General features: G+C 38.7%; 1 long non-coding RNA gene across 1 annotated transcript; it reads left to right on the forward strand.

Moving 5' to 3' along the window:
- The first annotated feature begins 19,103 nt into the window (after positions 1–19,103).
- Positions 19,104–19,554, forward strand: LOC309707868. The gene is made up of 2 exons (XR_014277105.1): positions 19,104–19,175; positions 19,389–19,554. It is a non-coding gene; the product is annotated as an uncharacterized lncRNA (long non-coding RNA).
- The last annotated feature ends 330 nt before the right edge of the window (positions 19,555–19,884 follow it).

Consider the following 19,884-nt stretch of genomic DNA (forward strand, 5'->3'; position numbering starts at 1 on the left):
GAAACTTAAATTCTGTTTATTTAAATTTATTTATTTTATTTCTTTATTTTTTATTCATTACTTTAATTCAAACCATTGCTTGTTTTTGTTTTACATGAAATTTCCCACTTGTGGGACTAATAAAGGTATCTTATCTTATCTTATCTTCTCACTGAGGTTATTCCATAGTATCTTAGCTACACTGTGCACTAATATATATACAGTGGGGCAAAAAAGTATTTAGTCAGCCACTGATTGTGCAAGTTCCCCCACCTAAAATGATGACAGAGGTCAGTAATTTGCACCAGAGGTACACTTCAACTGTGAGAGACAGAATGTGGAAAAAAAATCCATGAATCCACATGGTAGGATTTGTAAAGAATTTATTCGTAAATCAGGGTGGAAAATAAGTATTTGGTCAATAACAAAAATACAACTCAATACTTTGTAACATAACCTTTGTTGCCAATAACAGAGGTCAAACGTTTACTATAGGTCTTTACCAGGTTTGCACACACAGTAGCTGGTATTTTGGCCCATTCCTCCATGCAGATCTTCTCGAGAGCAGTGATGTTTTGGGGCTGTCGCCGAGCAACACGGACTTTCAACTCCCGCCACAGATTTTCTATGGGGTTGAGGTCTGGAGACTGGCTAGGCCACTCCAGGACTTTCAAATGCTTCTTACGGAGCCACTCCTTTGTTGCCCGGGCGGTGTGTTTTGGATCATTGTCATGTTGGAAGACCCTGCCTCGTTTCATCTTCAAAGTCCTCACTGATGGAAGGAGGTTTTGGCTCAAAATCTCACGATACATGGCCCCATTCATTCTGTCCTTAACACGGATCAGTCGTCCTGTCCCCTTGGCAGAAAAACAGCCCCATAGCTCGATGTTTCCACCCCCATGCTTCACAGTAGGTATGGTGTTCTTGGGATGCAACTCAGTATTCTTCTTCCTCCAAACACGACGAGTTGAGTTTATACCAAAAAGTTCTACTTTGGTTTCATCTGACCACATGACATTCTCCCAATCCTCTGCTGTATCATCCATGTGCTCTCTGGCAAACTTCAGACGGGCCTGGACATGCACTGGCTTCAGCAGCAGAACACGTCTGGCACTGCGGGATTTGATTCCCTGCCGTTGTAGTGTGTTACTGATGGTGACCTTTGTTACTTTGGTCCCAGCTCTCTGCAGGTCATTCACCAGGTCCCCCCGTGTGGTTCTGGGATCTTTGCTCACCGTTCTCATGATCATTTTGACCCCACGGGATGAGATCTTGCGTGGAGCCTCAGATCGAGGGAGATTATCAGTGGTCTTGTATGTCTTCCATTTTCTGATGATTGCTCCCACAGTTGATTTTTTCACACCAAGCTGCTTGCCTATTGTAGATTCACTCTTCCCAGTCTGGTGCAGGTCTACAATACTTTTCCTGGTGTCCTTCGAAAGCTCTTTGGTCTTGGCCATGGCGGAGTTTGGAGTCTGACTGTTTGAGGCTGTGAACAGGTGTCTTTTATACAGATGATGAGTTCAAACAGGTGCCATTCATACAGGTAACGAGTGGGGGACAGAAAAGCTTCTTACAGAAGACGTTACAGGTCTGTGAGAGCCAGAGATTTTCCTTGTTTGAGGTGACCAAATACTTATTTTCCACCCTAATTTACGAATAAATTCTTTACAAATCCTACCATGTGGATTCATGGATTTTTTTTTCACATTCTGCCTCTCACAGTTGAAGTGTACCTCTGGTGCAAATTACTGACCTCTGTCATCATTTTAAGTGGGGGAACTTGCACAATCGGTGGCTGACTAAATACTTTTTTGCCCCACTGTATCTTGCCGAACAACAGGGAAATTTTATATCCAACTGTGGTTGTCTCCATTAAAAACTCTTCCCACCAGAGTACTTTTTGACCTTACTAGTGGCACATGAACCAGAAACCATTCACAGTCTCCTACAGCATTTTGTTCTATGACTATATTTACATATAGATATCAAACAAAAGAGCAGAAAGCCATCTTTATAATATCATTGCTTACACTATTGTGTAAGAGTCCACAATATTAACTCTTCAGTCCTCTGTATGGACCCTTGAATCCTATGCACATATAGTGATAGCCAAAGACCATCAATATATGCAACATCACCATGTTCACTTCCATTACCATTCTGGATGGCTGCCAACATTATCCCTGTAGAACATTATTGATATTTTCTGTTATATTGTGTCATTTATACAAGATGAAGGACACCATTCTGCCCAGCTGTAGCAAATATGACAACATTTTCCCCACACTGACACTGGCATTTGTACCTTGGCTAGTGATATTCATTAAATGCCCCCTTGTCCAGCTTCATCAGTAAATGTGTAATTTGTGTGGGTGCAGCATTCTAGCCCATTATTCTAAAAAAAAGAATCAGAATAACCAAGAATCATTGATGAGCTACATGTAGTTGACATAGTTTACGTCTGTACAAAGTATTGCAAGATGAATATCTATCGAATAGGTCCTTGAATCTCTCTTCACTCAAAGGCAACCATGTATATCTGTTACATATGTACTCCATGCTGTTGTAGCACACAAGCTAGTGTTGACAGGCCAACCCTCTTTATGTTGTGATATGTAGTGTTGTTGTCCATGATGCACTCATGCATTTGTCTCGGGCAAATTCTCTTGTCGGCCAAGGCTACGTTTACAATAGCTGTTTTCTATTCAGCTGTGATCATCTGCTGTATCCCACCAGAAACCATTTTTCTAGTGCCCTTCACAAGAAACAAAAAATGTTTTACAATAAATTGTTACCGACCTTTACTGATCTGTACTTTAAAAAAAAATTTTAGTTGGGAAATTAAAATGATAGTTTTTACCGCTTAGAGACTATTGAATAGTTTTGCAATTCTACATAATAAACCATTATAACAAGAAAATTGTAATAAGCTGGTTAAAAAACAAGAATTGTACCTTCATTTTGGTGCAGTTTGTAATAAATGCATCAAGATACAATTTTTCATGAATTAAACATGATACAACTAGAGCAAAACCTCAGTCCAAATCAGCAAAGAAGCTAGAGTTTCATAGTGAATGTAGTTCTTTGTGGATGTATATAACTTAATTCAACCAGATGTCAGCAGATGTTTATCCTGGCTGATTTCCATCCTCTACACTGACAGTATAATATTTATGCTGTCTTTTTTCTAGATGGTATAAAGTTGGTATGAAGGTGGAATTCAGTCAGTGAATCTAAGCATCATCAGCTAAAATTCATATGAATCTCTGCCATAACCAAACTGACCATGAAACCACATCCACATTGTACCAATCACAGACTGTTCTTTACTTTAAACCCATCACAGTACAATAAACTAACCTGTTTATCCTGCGCTATGTAGAAGATTTTCATGCAACCTTTAAGTAGCAATTAGTCTACCTCAGTTTGCTTTGCATATTGTTTCACAATGTGAAAAACATAATATTGTGTGTACAGACCCAATATCTGATTTAAAAACTAGGATTTACATTTCAGCTTTAAATTTCCAGTTTATGAAATCCCACTTCTTCCTCTCCTGTCCAATCTTTCTTATCTTTCTCCACCTCTCTGTGAAATACAGCAGCTGGACATTTAGCTAGGAGCACACTGTGAGACAAACTGAACACAAACAGTTTGTGTGCTTGCTGATGTTTGTTGAGCGGATAGAAACACTGCATTTCGAATTAGTAGACACTAAAAACGTTACAGTCTTCATGCTTGCTCCTCTTCAGTAGAGCTAGCTAGTTGCTAAAGCACCTCGACCGCAACTTACGGACACTGCAAGTCATTTCAATGTTGTGCCAAAAATGCAACAAAAACATTGTCTCCCTTTTAACCCCTGACTTAGGCACATGTCATCTCTTTTTATACCATCCTCTGGTGATTAGTACACGAACAGGATTGCCTTTCATCTGTTACTGATTATGCTTTGATGTTTGGAGGCTCGCAGTGACAAAATAACAACTCACCAAATGCGTTAAATCAAAATTAGCAAGCCTGTTTTGAAAATGTAAGGAGTAGAAAGTACAGATATTAGTTTAAAAATGTAGGGAGTAAAAGTAAGAAGTAGTATGAAAAAAAAACAACTGCTCAAGTAAAATGAGTAATATTATTCATTATTATTTTTTCCTTTGCCACTTCACCATGTTAGGTTTTATTGCTATAGAATGTTTTTGACTTTTTTTAAAAACTTTTTTTAAGTCAAAATTTCCTCAACTTACACACAATTTTCCAATGTAATTTACTGTTCTTGAAAAAAGAAGTTGTTTTATTTTTAATTGTCATGCATTATGTGATGCATTACCAAAGGCACAAGTGGCAGAAGTTCAGTGCAATTACAGAAAACAGAAAATTGATTGCACACAGCAATGCTAAATTTTCACAGTAATCTGATGAAACCATTATATGTGAGTGCAAAAAGCACAGGAAGCATGGGGGAGTTAAGTTTGGTATCTTTTCAAAACTGCAAAAGCAGGGGAAGATTATAAGTGGTGGTGGGCGTGGGGTAAGAGGAAGATTACAGAAAAACCAACAAGAGTAATTTTAGACTTAATTTGACCAATTGTGATGACACATGTTCCTGTTTGTAGAATTATAATAATAAAAGTAGAACAAGGAGCACACCTCAATCTCAGCAGATTCATGAATTCACAGAAATAAACTTTTTTTTAAGTTTGGTTTTTGGTTTGGTTTGAGCTATTTTATTAATTTATTTCTTTGAGCATTAAAGCATTGCAAAATAAGGGGATGAGAGATTTTCATAAATACAGTTGATAGAATTCAGCAAAATGGCTATTCAAAACAATGCTGTGCAATAAGGCATTGAACATACATAGTAACTTTTGCGCATAACAAAAGTGTACAAAATAGCCTTTAAAGCATATAGGTTAAAGCCTTCTTGTGGTCTAACCTGCGTGCTCTTTTTTCAGGGTGCTAAATAATGCAGTATTGCCAATCGCTGTATGCACCATTACGTACATAGTGTCCTAGTGTCCATGGGGACTTTGGTGACTGCTGCACTATCTGACCATCAGGAGTTAATATCTGTTTGTGAAACTTGCAAAAACTATACTTATAGCTTAAAGGGGTGACATTGGCCTTAGTTATAGGTTTATGAACTAGGAGGCTGTGGTTTTGACACTGGTGTTTTGCGCTTGAAAAAAAACCCACTTGCTCTGCACTAAATTGAAAGGTTTGGGTCAAACCTCTGATAATATATCTTCCAGCATGATGTACATTTCATTCATATGCTTCCAAATGAGCCTTTTATTGAATTCTCTTACAAGACACAAAATTTTGACAGGAAACTGTCGAAAATGAATGATCGCAGTTGCATTTTGGGTACATGGACTACTGCCACTCCAATATGTTGCTCCTCATATTAAAGTCACTTGATGACTGTGTTTCTATGGAAACAGCAGGGTGGAAATAAATATTAGTACAGCTATTTTTCCAGTGACAACAGGATCCAAATGACCATACATTTGTTTATACCATTAGATTTGTTTTTCTTATTTATATGTAGTCATGGTTTGATGATGCTCCTATTATTACTGCTGATCATATCTTTTTATTTTGACTTTCTCATCAGTTTTCATAAATCACTTTGTATTTCTTGGTTAAATATTTTTATTATTCTTAATTGTATCGTATTGCTGTTACTATTATACCACTTTCTTTTTTTATCTCGACCCTAGGTGTTTTTATGACATATGTATTACTTATTTATTATTGTAATTTCCCAATAATATGATCAAATTTGTTAAATACTTAGTTAATAGAGAGTAAAACAAGATTAATGTGATCAATTCGTAATTTGATAAATTGTGAAATCTATGCACAATATTGCTGTTTTATAGACCATCATTTTAAAAATGACAAACATACACATATAGTTGCTTATATTTTGCATACATATTAACGTTAACGCTCCCCTTTTGTTACAAGATGGCTCGGTTTATTTGAGCTGTCAAGGCTTTGGGCCTTGACAGCTGCTTTAATAGAGAAAACTTAATAGTTGTTCCAGAGAAGTGTGCAGACCTGACCCCGTGGAGTAAAGGTGTCTTTTGTATTTTCTTTTAAAGATCGACCTTTAGTTGATCTAACTCACTTACTTGACATTAGTTTGGACAGTTTGACATTTATGTACAGTTTGACATTTTCTTTAGAAAGTGGGCAACTTTCAAATAGTAGAAATATAATAAAACTGAACATCTCAAGTAGGGCAGTTAGTTTACTATTTAGGAAAAAAAAGATAAATTGGGCATGACGAATCTGGTGTTTTTTTTTTTTTGTAGTTCTGTTCCTGCTTTCAAACTGTTTGCCTAGCCAGCTGAGCCACTGTACTATTTGTAATTACTTCTTTGCTCACAGGAATGATGCTTTCAGTAAAGGAGAGCCAAAGGGACATGAGCGAGGCATGTACCACATGCACATCTTAGCTTTCACTTCACTAAATAATTTACAAAAAGATAAGAAGAGGAAAATGGCATGATAGAGTTGGGGTGTTCACAGTTTGTGCTGGGAAGCTAGCATATTTAATATGACACATCTGTGATTCACTTTGATTTTGAATGGGATTTTGCAGTTACAGTTAGTCCATGTATGACATGTTTCACTGTGTTATTCTTAAGTTTTCCCTGCTTTTTATACTTTCATTTAAAGAATAAATGAAGATTGGGAGGTTGTTTGCCTCATGTCTAATGCTTAGAACAGGCTACTTGAGGACGCTGAATTTTTAGTTTCCAAAATAAAACACTTAATGTTTAAGGTCCTGGAAAACCAAATCTTCTAAAAGGAGGTTTTACTGAAACAAGATATAAAAAGACATATAGTCTTAGCGTTTACATATGATTTTTTTGATGCCTTTTAAAGTTAAAAGGAACTCATTGGGGTATGCTTATACTATACCTGTATGTGTCCTAAAAGTTACAGTTATACAACATTTGCGTACAATATTCATACGAAAGAGCTGTGACCTGAATGTTGTGAACAGTGCTAATCTTGCCCTGAAGGTTAATGGCAGTGATACATATTTTTACCCCCCAAAATGTTTCTGCTGTGGGATTTAAAATATGGCACCATGCACCTTGGATTATTTTCCACACAGCTGCACATTTTGATAATTAAAAAGAAGGAAAACCAGTTCATCCATGATAGATGCATACGTTCTGCAGCAGCAAACTGCTGAACTGTTGTAATAAAGTGTCCAATGTCCCACTGACTATTCATCTTTTACATGACTTTTGTAATCTGTCATCGTCACCATGTGTATGTGGTTGAATTAAGTGTGTCAATTGTTTTTGTTGTTGTTAGTTAGTTAGTTAGTTAGTTAGTTTGTTTTTGCGTGGTTTTGATTATATGCAGCCAATTTAGTGATTTGGGAATTTTAGTGACTTTCTTCTTTTTAAACAAATGCAAATTTTTAGATTTCGTTTAACTCACTTAGCGGCCTGGCAGATCATCAGAGGACCCTAGCCACTCAGCATTTGCCAGGTCAGAAGGGGGTGTGGGTCTTCAATACTTGGTGAGTCTCAGAAAATGCTATTGAGTCAAATCATAAGTGATAATTGATAGTTGATATGGTAAATCAAGAGATACTTTGTATTATGTTGTATGGCATGCAGAAAATAATACACAGAAGTTAGATATACACAGAAAAATATTTAAGCTAGAGAAAAAGATAAATGAAGATCTTATAGGTTTTCCAGTGGAAGGGAGAAGTGAAATGCTATCTATCTTTTGCCAATCTTTTAAGAACCAAAGTTCTTAAAAGATTGACAAAAAAAGAACTTTGGTTGTTTTCCTGAAAATACTATCAGTCAGTGTGCAGGTAACCATTTTGGCCAGTAGTCCAGTATGATGCTTGGTTCTAGGACAATGTGTCTGTGTAGGTTCTCAATCATATGGGTCATTTTAGTTGTAAGACTTTGAAAAAAAGACTTCTTTAAGTTTGAGAAGATGTTTCACTTCTCACCCATGAAGCTTTGTTAGTTCTAAAAACACAAAATTTGGAGAGTCCCAGATAGCAAACTCTTAGTTGGTGTTGTCCTCTTTGGAGGTAGTTGCTGACCTACCATTACTTGAGCTAAAGTGTGAAAAAAGCGTGGATCATTACCATCACTGGGGGTTCAGGGCAATGTTCCCTCTAATTTTTCATGTGTCTGAGCAAACACACAAACTCCCTGAGCGGTCCCTTGGACCACTGTTAGCAACATTAGACGTGTGCACTGTGGTCACGCCAGCATTGAACATGGTTTATTAAAATAATCAAATTACAGCATTTACATTTATGTTGGACTACTTTTAAATAACTGCTTTAGCCCACTTACCATGAAAATGTAAAAAAAAAAATCTTGTTTATGACCTGTGTAGTATGTTAACACTATTGGAAGGGAAAATAACTTGAACTCCAATTTTGAAAACAAAAATTTCTTTCTTTCTTCTTCTTCTTTTTTTTTTTTTTTTTAATAAAGCTCTGACTTGTATTATGAGTCTGAGTCTGTGGTCTGGGAGAGAGTCCTGTAACTCTCTGTCTGCAAAATACAGTATATAATGACCAATGTTGGGCAATTAATTATATAGTTACTTCTAAAAAAAAGTAACTGAGTTTTGCAAACAACAAAGTTTTTTGCGGCTATTTAATGCAACCAAGGCGTTTAAAATAAATAAATAAATAAATAAACATTTCAAAGTATTTCCAGAATACAAATCTGATGCTACACAAATTATTTGTGTCACTCCAAAAAATAATTTCTGTCCACTATGAGATAAAGGAGCCTGATTCCTGCAGGCCTGACAACAGAAGATGTATCACTCCTGTAACACCTGTAACATTCAGCAGTCGCCTCATTGTTCTGACACACATAACAAAACTATTGACTACACTACACATTAACTACACAACACAACACACTAACTTTAGACTCCAAACACGCTAAACGACGCAAATCTCTCACATCTCAAACCACCGCTGTCACTCTTAAAACTCCCCCCCTTCCTAAATAACTAAATGCCATGTTGCCATATAATTTTTGATTGGTCGACATGGTACATTTTTCCACCAATAGGAAAGGGTGGGGTTTTGGTTTTGCTCACAGGCGGAGAGTGCTTTTGAGCGCTTTACTTCTAAAACGCCGTTTTTACCGTTTCTTCCTGCAGTAAATATAAACAACGATAGTATTCAGGAAAAAAACAAACATTGCATATATTTTTATCATAACTCTGGTTTTACGTGGCCTATCAACACAATTTAAAAACTGGTATAAGGTCCACACTTTTTCTGTCAATTGTTCCATCTGTCTTGCTCACATCTCCAATGGTTGTCCACGTTGTCATTTAACGTGGCTTCACTCCATATCAGCCACGCCGCTTTGCTAGTGTAACAGAGTTAGAAGATAGCTTAATGAATTTCCTCAAATTGATGCGCTTTGTGAATAGTCGGAGCCACCTGGTGGACAAATACCGCAACTGCAACTGTTAAGGTTCCAAATTGCTGCACAGCCCATGCCTCAGCAAAGGAAAATACTCCCAAGCTGGTGGTAGGTGCTTGTGAGTGATGCTGTTGTCAATTTTGTATGTGTATTAATGAAAACATTCTTACAGTGGTAATTGCCAACATGTATTTTGATTGTAAGCAGTACTAGCGTGTATCCTGAAAGTTACAGGCATTTTGATGCATGGGTAGTAACTTTATTCACCAGTAGCTTTTTTTTAGTTAGCATGCTAAGCTAATACTCGTTAGCTAGTTGGGTGCTTTTTGACTTGTACTCAGCTCTAATGTTTCTCTATGAGATTGTAATTGTTCTAATTATTGTTAACAGAACTGAATGTTGCAGTTGCTTTTCACACTGTTGATGACGACTGTGTGCTGTTTTCATTGTACCAGGTAGGCGCTGTTAAGTATAAGTTTTAGTTGATGCTGTTGTATAGGGGGAAAAAAAAGATGAACAATGATGATTGTTTTATTATAGAAAAGCTGTTTTTATATGTTATTGTTGTTGTTAGTTAGGAAAAAGGAGATATAATGTCTCTCATCTCTCAGTTACCACAAGGAGAAAAATAAATAAATAATACTGCCACTATATGATCACAGGTTTGGTTTCAGCTAGAACCTTTAAAGAAAGACTTTGTTGATGTTGTGCTGTATAAATATATCTTAGTGATTTGTTAAGTGTTATGTTTGGAAAAAAAAAAGGAAAATACTCCCAAGCTGGTGAACTGAGTGTTGCAGTTGCTTTTCACACTGTTGATGACGACTGTGTGCTGTTTTCTTTGTACCAGTTGCCAGAATAAAGAGGGAGCCCAGAGTAAGGGCAAGTCCAGCATCGCAGTGCCGTCCTTTCTACATGGGCATATCACACCACTTGCACCATAGACTCACAGAACAGCAACAGCTACACTAGCTAAAACACCGGTGTCGGCACATAAGGACGCTGTCATAGCCTGTCAGCGACGTTGATTAGCTGCGTATATACGAATGTGAATTTTGAAAGCCAGGTTATATAATTAATGCAACCTGTTCATTTTCAGAGGAATTGTGTTATTCATCAAAGGTACGAGTATGCCATTTGTATTTCTGTTTCCTATCGTGTGCTTACACTGTGATCTGAGCGTGTTCATTGTTTTGTATTTGTTCATCAATAAATCTTTTTGCTATTCTTTTAGAACACTCAGCCCTTATAGCTACATATGAATAATTGAATAAGTCCTATTTCCCAGTGGTTTAATGTAATATAGCCACAACACACACCCATGCTTGATTCAAAAAGGCTTCCATTTGGTCAAATCCACTTTGTCTGTCACCTCTTCATATGGATAGAAGGATGTGGTGAATTCTAAAGACTTCTAAATGTGGATGGGTTATTAATATGGAAGACCAGGTACTGTCTAGCCATGGGATAATTAACATAGCCTTCATGTGCAGCATACTTGTGTTCTGGTATACTATCCTGCAAATATCTTTAGGTGCTTCCAAAGTAAGAGAAAAATTAGCCTATAGATAACAAATTAGGCTTTATAGTCAAAGATGAATAGCACCTTTTGAAAAGAGAAATCAACAAATGTCTCGGTGTGTTTTGCCTTTGTGTAGTGAAACAGACTAATGGTGGTTCAGAGAAGATGTCTCTCAGTACATCATCACTCTTAATAATAGCTATTCATTGATTGTTTAATTTTCTCTGTCTCTGTACTGTATGTTATAACAAGAAACATCTATCTTTGTTGTAAGTTTGTGTGTCTGCAAAGTGTTTGGCTCTAGTGCACATTATACCCTAAATCTTGAAAACATGACACTGTGGTGAGATTGAGCCTCAAACTCTACCTGGTCACAAATTCTCCTTACACATTAGAATTTCCCATAAGGAACATTTTTGTTTGAGGCACTTCAGATGAAAAATGCTGGCATGTTGTAAAGTAGATCTGCTTAAAGTCCTTTTATTATCTTTAAGGATCGAACCCCTTAATGCCTACTGTATAATATTTGATACATACAGAGTTGTTGTGAGTTTTTGAGACTTCTGCATCATCATGAGTGATGTGCATTGCACAATACATTTTTAAGCAATCACAAGAAACAGATGTCGCAAATATAATGTAAATTGAAAGTCATATATCGGAATAAAAGAAAATGTTTAAACAAATTGATGGTTCAATAAACTCTCGATTTTCAAAAAGCTAGAATTTTCTGGCAATTTTTTAATGGTACACACTTTAAAGGGTTAAGAATTAGGCCTGCAACGCTTGTTGCTCTTTGAAATACAATCACAATGAACTCTTTTCCGTTTAAAGACAGATTCATTAGTATAGGAACATTTTAAATTAAGTGCATTGTTATTTAAAACATTATACTTTGGAGTTGATGGTAATGTTTAAACTTATGCCTTATCATTTATACCTTGTTCTAAGAAGCACAAAAGCTATTTAAGTCCAGGAATCAACCCTGGTCAACAGCTGTTCAAGTGCAATATTATACTGTCTCTACTGGGTTCAAAACATTGATGTTATCACATCACATCACTATGACATTTATTGTGTAGCAGTAATGTTACTCATTACTGTGCTAAATTCCTAATCATTCAACTATGTTTTGACTTCTAGCTAACTTTTAAATATTATTTCCATATTGCATGGATAGAAAAATCATAAAACAGTTCCTTTTATTGCACATTTGCACTACAACTCTGAGTGAAAATGATTTATTTATTGTACAGAAGGCCAAGAATGTGAGAGTAAAGTACATATTGCACCAACACCAGAAAAACATATCCACAGCTGATAATATGACCTTTATTATTTACAAACATCTGTGATGCTATCACAAAGCAGATAGCACAAAAAAAATACTCCCACTGTGTGAATGCCGACCCCACTCAGGCAGCCAGGACATGATTTTTAACAGGTAAGTAAAGGAGTGTTGAGCAGTCAGGTTTTAGGCAGGGCTCAGAAAGATATGAAACAATATCAATAAAAATGTCAACCCACAACAAAACAAAAAGTAAGAGCAAGACGGAGAGAGAGACAAGAACAGTGGAAATGAAAAAAAGAGGCAGAGAATAATAGTCAGCCTGTGAGCATAGGAAATACACAAGCTGTCCTGGCACACAAGACGAAGATGAAGTAGGCGAAACCCACAAGAGACGAGATTGAAGAGACTCTCATTAAAGACGCTGGCATTGATTTGTCTGAATTTTAAGTAGAATTTAAAATGTTTAAAAAGTTCAGAGATATAATAAGACTGTGCAGCCAAAGTTGCTGCTACCATTAAAAGAAGTACAGTAAATCATAAGCAACACATTTCATCAGACTCAGCAAATACCTTCTCACAGTCTGCTCGCTGTTTATTCTGTGTGCAAGCACTGCCCTGTCTCTGTAAATGGGTTAGAAAAAAGTGGCTCGACTGATCCACCCAACACTTTTTTAGCTTGTCAGCAGCAACAGGCTACAGTATTGTTTGTTCAGCGTTCTCTTTGGTACAATGACATGTGTGTACCGTACTGTACTGTTGTGTTTAGCGTAGAAGTAAGAGGTACAAGTATAATGTAAATTTTATTTGGGGGCAAAGTAAATGAATTTAGGCTCATTTTTATCACATGTGACTGACGATTGTATACATGCAATTCAGGGCTGGACTGGGACAAAAAATTGGCCCAAACAACTATCTTCATATCTACAACTATCTAGAACTCTGAGTGCCCAAGTCTTTGTGGTATAATAAAACACACACACACACACACACACACACACACACACACACACACACACACACACACACACACACACAGTGAGAGAGAGAGAGAAAGGGAAAAAAAGAGGCAGAGAGTAATAGCCTGTGAGTGTAAGAAATACACATGCTAAAGCTGTCCTGACATACCAGACAGAGATGAAGTAGACAACACTCACAATAGACTAGACTGAAGAACTGGCATTAAAGCCCTCCACATGACACCACAAATGCCCCGAAGACAAGGAGACAGAGGAAATCATAGACAAATGTGGCCTGTCTCTTCCATTGTGCATTTTTCTTTCTGTGTGTGTTCCATGCACATACTGCATCACTGTGTGTGGTTGTAATTCTGTTTGAGAAAGAATGCAATGATTGCCAGAAGTTCTACAGTTTGTATTTTTTTCACCAAAAGGCTTACTCTTTTAGCTTCTAGCAGGCTATATGGGATGCCATTATCCACTGTACAAAGAGAGCAACGAAGATCATGTAGACATCTAGTGGTCATATGAAGCAGTGCACATAAACTCTCGAGTGTTGAATTGTCGCATATTGTCATAAGCTAGCAAATATAGTGTAGCACGCATGACGGACCCAGCCACACAGTTCATACATTTCAGCACCTTTATTTGGTTGTTGCCATTTGCAGCACTCGGCTGGTGACAGTGAAAAGCTGCCACCACACAACAACAACCTCAGGACCCAGTTCATTCTTTTTATGCAGGTGAGGCGTGATTGCTGATGGCGCTCTGGTGTGTCGGCCTCCCCTGCTGCCGCGCTGCAAACCATGCCTGCCACATATAGGTTTATAACATGACCTTTACCCAAACAGTGATTTCTTTTTATAACACTAATTATGTACTTTGAGGGACTAAATCAAATTTTTCCTAACTAAGTAGGTTTGGTGCCTAAACCAAATCAAATATCTTGTGAAAATGAAAGCAATGCTGCACAGTAATGCCAGTTAAAATACAGATTTTGAACCTGAGCGTTTGAACGTGGATTTCTGCTTCTATGTTAAATTGGAAATACAGTAGAACGCTCGTTATTGCATCCATTCAGCAAGGCAAACTGACCTCACTGAATGAGCTGATATGAGGTGACAGCCTCTCTGTAGGCAGAAGAAGCCCTGATAACAGCTGTCAACAGCCATTCAGTTGTCAGGTACCATCAAAACAGGTGATTTTGTTTAAAAACTCTAAGCAATTTCTCAGTGATCACAAAACCAAACATGAACCAAAGCACAGAACTATTTGATAAATAAAACATCAAATGCAATGTTAAGATATGTAGGAGGTGAAAACCCTGCTGACTAGAAGATCGATAACCCCAGCAGATTTATGTGGAAGCTTTGACTCTTATTCCTGGCCTTTTTTATCACAGGTGATGGGTTAATGTTGTCACACCACCAACCGGATGGACAGACGGGTGGGTGGGCGGCATAGATGAATGAAGCAACGTAGGACCTTTAAATTGATACCACAGCTGCATCTACTAAAATCTACTAAAAATCTTGGAGAACCATGAATCTCAGTGACCTCAACCTTGAGGTCAAAGTTAGAGGTCAGTGTTTCTGAAAATCTTGTGAATGTAATGACTCAAAAACAAGACAGTGCAGGATTTTGAAATTGATATCATAAGTGTGTCTACCAGAAGGCTGAGGAGTAACGCTTTTCCTACTAGCAATGTGGTTTAAATTTCAAGAGCAAAAAAGATGGAGATACATAAAAAAAACCATCACTATCCAAGTCACCAGTGATGATTAATTCAAATTAACACCCTTTATTAGAAACTGTGTAATCCTCAAAGCTCAACACTTAAAAGCATACAATACCTGCTAGTTCAGTACAAAGCAGAGGCACTTGATGCAAAGTAAATCTGAATGTGCTGAGTGTGTGATGCTCATGCCTACAAAGCAGACAACAAAGAAAAGGGGAGAGTTGATCACAGTGTGTAATACAGCTTCAGAAAGATCTCATAAAAATTCACTTAGTAATGACTGAATATTTAAATGGGTTGTTTCACTTTTAATTTAATTTCTGATTTAGTTTTATTCTGTGCACAACAGCTGTGTCAAGGCACTTTACATTGGGAGGAACGTTTGCATGAAACTGGAGAGAAAACCCCATCGACCACAGACAACCTATGTTCAAGTACCTAGTGACAGTGGAAAGGAAGAACTCCCTTTTAACAGTAAGAGACCTCCAACAGAACCAGGCTCAGGGAGGGGCAGCCATCTGCTTAGGGGATTTAACAACAGGCAGTTTTGTGTTTTGCAGTCATCTCTATGTTCTCCCTGCTTTCCCCTTCACCCTCTCTGTAAAAATAGTATTCCTAACTCCATGCATAATAACTGCATAATCTGCAAAAACACTGTTATGAAGTATGGAGATGGGACACAGAAGGTTGTCCTCTTTATAGTGATCAACATGAGTCTCTCGTTACGTGTAGGCTTCTATTTCCTGTTCTCAATTTCCTACGCCTGCGGAACAAACAGTGTTTTAGACAAATAATACGCATGAAGATGCAGAGAGGTTAAATTGGAGAGGAGCACAGAGCCTCTATCTGTATGCAAAGGGAGGACATTGTCAGTGCGTAGGCCCTGCTTTCCCCTACTGTGACTCACTGCTATAGTCTGAAGGGTCACTTAGGGGTCTGGATGCAAAATGCAGTGAGGTTGTAGCTATGTGTTGAAAAACATCCTTTCGTCTGGTGGAAAGCTGACAGCAAAGCCTGTTAGCAGTCTACCGAGCTGCAGGCCTGGATGTTTGTGTATGAGTGTGTGTTTGTGTGGTTTTTACAGATGTAAGCATGAGTTTGTGGAGAGATAAAGGGAAGCCAAGAATTTGTGCTAGCATGTTCTAAAATGTCGGTTAAAGGCATAAACTGAATATTGTCAAATGAGGGAGCGATACTGTATTTTATTTATTTTTTTTACTATACACAAAGTTGTGCTTGTTTGAGGATTTTTGAAAAGCTTTATTTCTTCTTTCACAGCATATTGTGAAAACTTTTTCATCAGATAGCTCTGCTCTGTAGTGTACACACTGATTTATTAATTTGTGTGGCAGCTTAAAAGATTTCACTGATAATTTTTTGCAAAGATGTAACAAACCCTTTCACTGTCTCTACTTGGTCTGTTTTTTCCTCAGTGTCTCTCTCTCTCTCTGTGTGTGTGTATGTGTGTGTGTGTGTGTGTGTGTGTGTGTGTGTGTGTGTGTGTGTGTGTGTGAGAGAGAGAGAGGGAGAGAGAGAGAGAGAGTGAGAAAGCGAGAGAGAGAAATAGAGAGGTCCTGGTTTTCCCACCCTTTATAGTATGCTATATGATATATAATTTGGACTAATAATAATCATAATAGCAAAACTTCTTGCAGCCGCATACCCATGAAAAGCAATCACTAGACATCTACCATTTGGAAATCTTATTTGGGTAAATCATTTTGTGATGCACTGTTAATTTTCAGGCCCCCCCCCCACACGCACACACATCTCTAAATGCTCTGGTTTTCTACCACAGTTTAAGGTCAAGGGTCAAATTTATTTATATAGCACATTTCAAACAGCCGATGCTGCACAAAGTGCTTAACAATATAAAAATGGTATTAAAAAGCAACAATGTAATACAATAATAACAGTAAAAAACAGTAAAAGGACAGTAGAAGAATTAAAACAATAACGAAACTAATTCAAATAAGACCAAAATGCTTGGGTCATAGTGTGTTAAAAGCCAGGGCAGTTTAAGGCCATATTATGCTAAATCGAATTAACCTAATATTCTTAATTGACTGCAGGTGTGGATATGAGCATGAATAATTCTGAGTGTCTTTCTCTTGATCACCCTTGTAATTTGTCTAGGCTGTAACCCTTAAAATGTTAGCTAAGCTCCAGCCCTAGTTCAGAAAAAAACGCTTCAGCAACAAAGTGGTGAGTGGAAAAATGGCGAGGCAAAATATAAGGTCAGTTTAAAGATTACATCCCCGGCCTAGGGGTACCCTAGACATACCATGAAGTACAACTCCTCACTCCTATCATTCCCAAGAAAAGACCAGCAGTGCGAAACAACCCAAGATGCTGAGCACCAGTTCATTCACGTTGGTGGTGAGCAATGCCAAAACAAGAACAACTTCTAATGATCGCTATTCTTCTCTAACAAAAGTAAAACGCAAACAAAAGAAAGTTCTCTAACCGACACTGATGATCATGTAAAGCATTTTAACAAAAAGAGCCTCTCAGTCCTGCTGAACTGCTTCAAACTGCCCAATATGTACAATGTATAAGTATTTACTATTTACAATGACTATTTGCAAAAAGCCTTCAGCTAACCACAAAGAAGTCAATTCTCACAATTTAATTATTAACTTCTACTCAAGGCTTCTCACTTAGTCTCATTTTAACAGGTGGCTCCTTGTTGTTGGCAGAAGAGTGGAGGAGAGGGGCAGCTGGAGGTTAAGAGGCTGTTGTCCATTTACTGATCCAATCCACATACAGCATCTTGTTTAAACTGGCCAATCAGCAATCTTTACATGTTTCAGCAGCAAGCATGCAGACACGTTGGAGGGAGGAAAGAGAGAGAGCAGCACACACACATACACACACAAGCTACTGGGAGGAGCCGCACATGTAAACAAACATCCCTTTTATGTCTTGAAAACTTAAACTTAAAACTTCATAAGCCTATTAAGCTGTTTTGGGTTATCAGTAAAGTTATTAGTGCTTACTAATTCCTAATTCATTTTCATTCACATTTCACACTCAAGAATATAATCAACGGTTAGAATTACATTTCTGTCAGTGTGTTTTAATAAATGAGTTAAGCTCAAATTTATTTATTTATACTGTACAGCCCCAATTCACAACATTAATTGCCTCAAGGTGCTTTATATTGTGAAGACTCTCCAATATTCAAGAAAAACCATCCATCCATTTTCTGCTGCTTATCAGTGTTTGGGTCGCGGGAGATATCATCTCTCCAACGAGTCCTGGGTCTGCCCCGCAGGCTCCTTCTGGTAGGACATGGCCAGAATACCTCACCTAGGAGTTGTCCAGGAGGCATCTTAGTCAGATACCTGAACCACTAGCTCCATGCCCTCCTGGGTTTAATTGCACCTTAGAACACACATGCATCAACACTACAATGAGCGGGTGGAGGGAGGTTTGGAGTCTTCTCCCACCCCCATTCTCTGCGGCCTGCTGGAGCGGGAGGGCTAGGAGGAGTAGGCCGTCCGACTGCGGTCTGGAGTGTGGGGCCTCCCTGCTGCTGCGGAGTCGGGGTGGTCTGCCTCTCCCCACCGCAGGGAAAAGGGTAACACCACCTGGGTCTGGGTGCAGTTCCCCCCTCCAGAGGCAAGGGTACCTAGACCCGGTTTGTAGAGTACGCTTGGGGAGTGTGATCGTGTGTACAGCGTCTCTTTATGTCTGTCTCCACGTTGGTTGAGTGTGGAGTAAGTGCATATGAGAGCATGAGGGGGGGAATGTATTTTTTTGTCTGGGGGTGGGCGTCCGGGTACACACCGGCTCACTCCTTGGCGGCCGCTTATCGGGGCCTGGAGCCTGGGGCTCGCTCGGGCCCCTTCGGAGGTGGGGTGCCCCCGGCCTCTCGGCCTGGGGCTCGGTCACTCAGGCACAGCTGGCTGCAGGCGGAGCTCACGGGCGCGTCACTGCAACTCCCCCTGGCTTCTGCTCCGCGGCTGCTGAGTGAACCCTCATCTGGGACTCTCCTCAGCTCTTACTGGAGGACGGGGCTGTGGCCCCCCCACACTCCCTAGCAGATCGTTACATGGAGAAACCTTTGGAATACAAGCGCGCTGATCCACACAGGTATGCACACGGGTGTTCACTGCTTGTAGACCCAAATTACACCTTTCTTGGAGGACGGGCCTGTGGCCCCCCCACACTCCCTAGCAGATCGTTACATGGAGAAACCTTTGGAATACAAGCGCGCTGATCCACACAGGTATGCACACGGGTGTTCACTGCTTGTAGACCCAAATTACACCTTTCTTGGCTGCTACTTCGAAGCACATCTGTCCTGCGTGCTGCACAACAACATTGAATATTTAGTATTTACTGCTGTTTACACTAGATTAATGCGATGGTGTTGTGTTTAGTATGTTGCTTTGTTTTTTGTTTTGTCTTTTTTGCTTGTTTTCTATTCTTCTCTCAACAGGTGATCCAGGAGATTTTTATTTTTTTTTCTCCCCCCCTTTCTCACTGTCCCTCTCCCCTTCTGTTTTTCCTTTCCTTCCTCTTTCTTTCTCCCTTTCCTATCCCTCACTCATGTCTGTCCCGTCTGTAACATCTGAAAATAAAATATAATAAATAAAAAAAACAAAGATCGACCAAATGGACCAATACGGCAATGCCACGATGATCCATTTGGCAAAGTAAATCCATTGGGTATCCTTGTTGGTTTTCAGACAACAATTCTGATGGCTAAAGAACCAAATGGGACAGGCGAAAAGAAAAAAAAAAAAAGATACCTGAACCACTTCAACTGCTCATTTTGATGTTGGTGTTGCATGTAACTGTCTTTGAAGAAGCACTTGGTGACAGTGGAACTGAAAAACTCCCTTTCAACAGGAAGAAACCTTTTCCTGTTGAAACCAGCTATCTGCTGTGACCGGTGGGGGTTGAGAAGGAAGCAGAGAAAGAGAAGACAAAAG

This window comes from Aulonocara stuartgranti, assembly GCF_965226115.1.
Source record: "Aulonocara stuartgranti genome assembly, chromosome: 6".
Lineage (NCBI taxonomy): Eukaryota > Metazoa > Chordata > Actinopteri > Cichliformes > Cichlidae > Aulonocara > Aulonocara stuartgranti.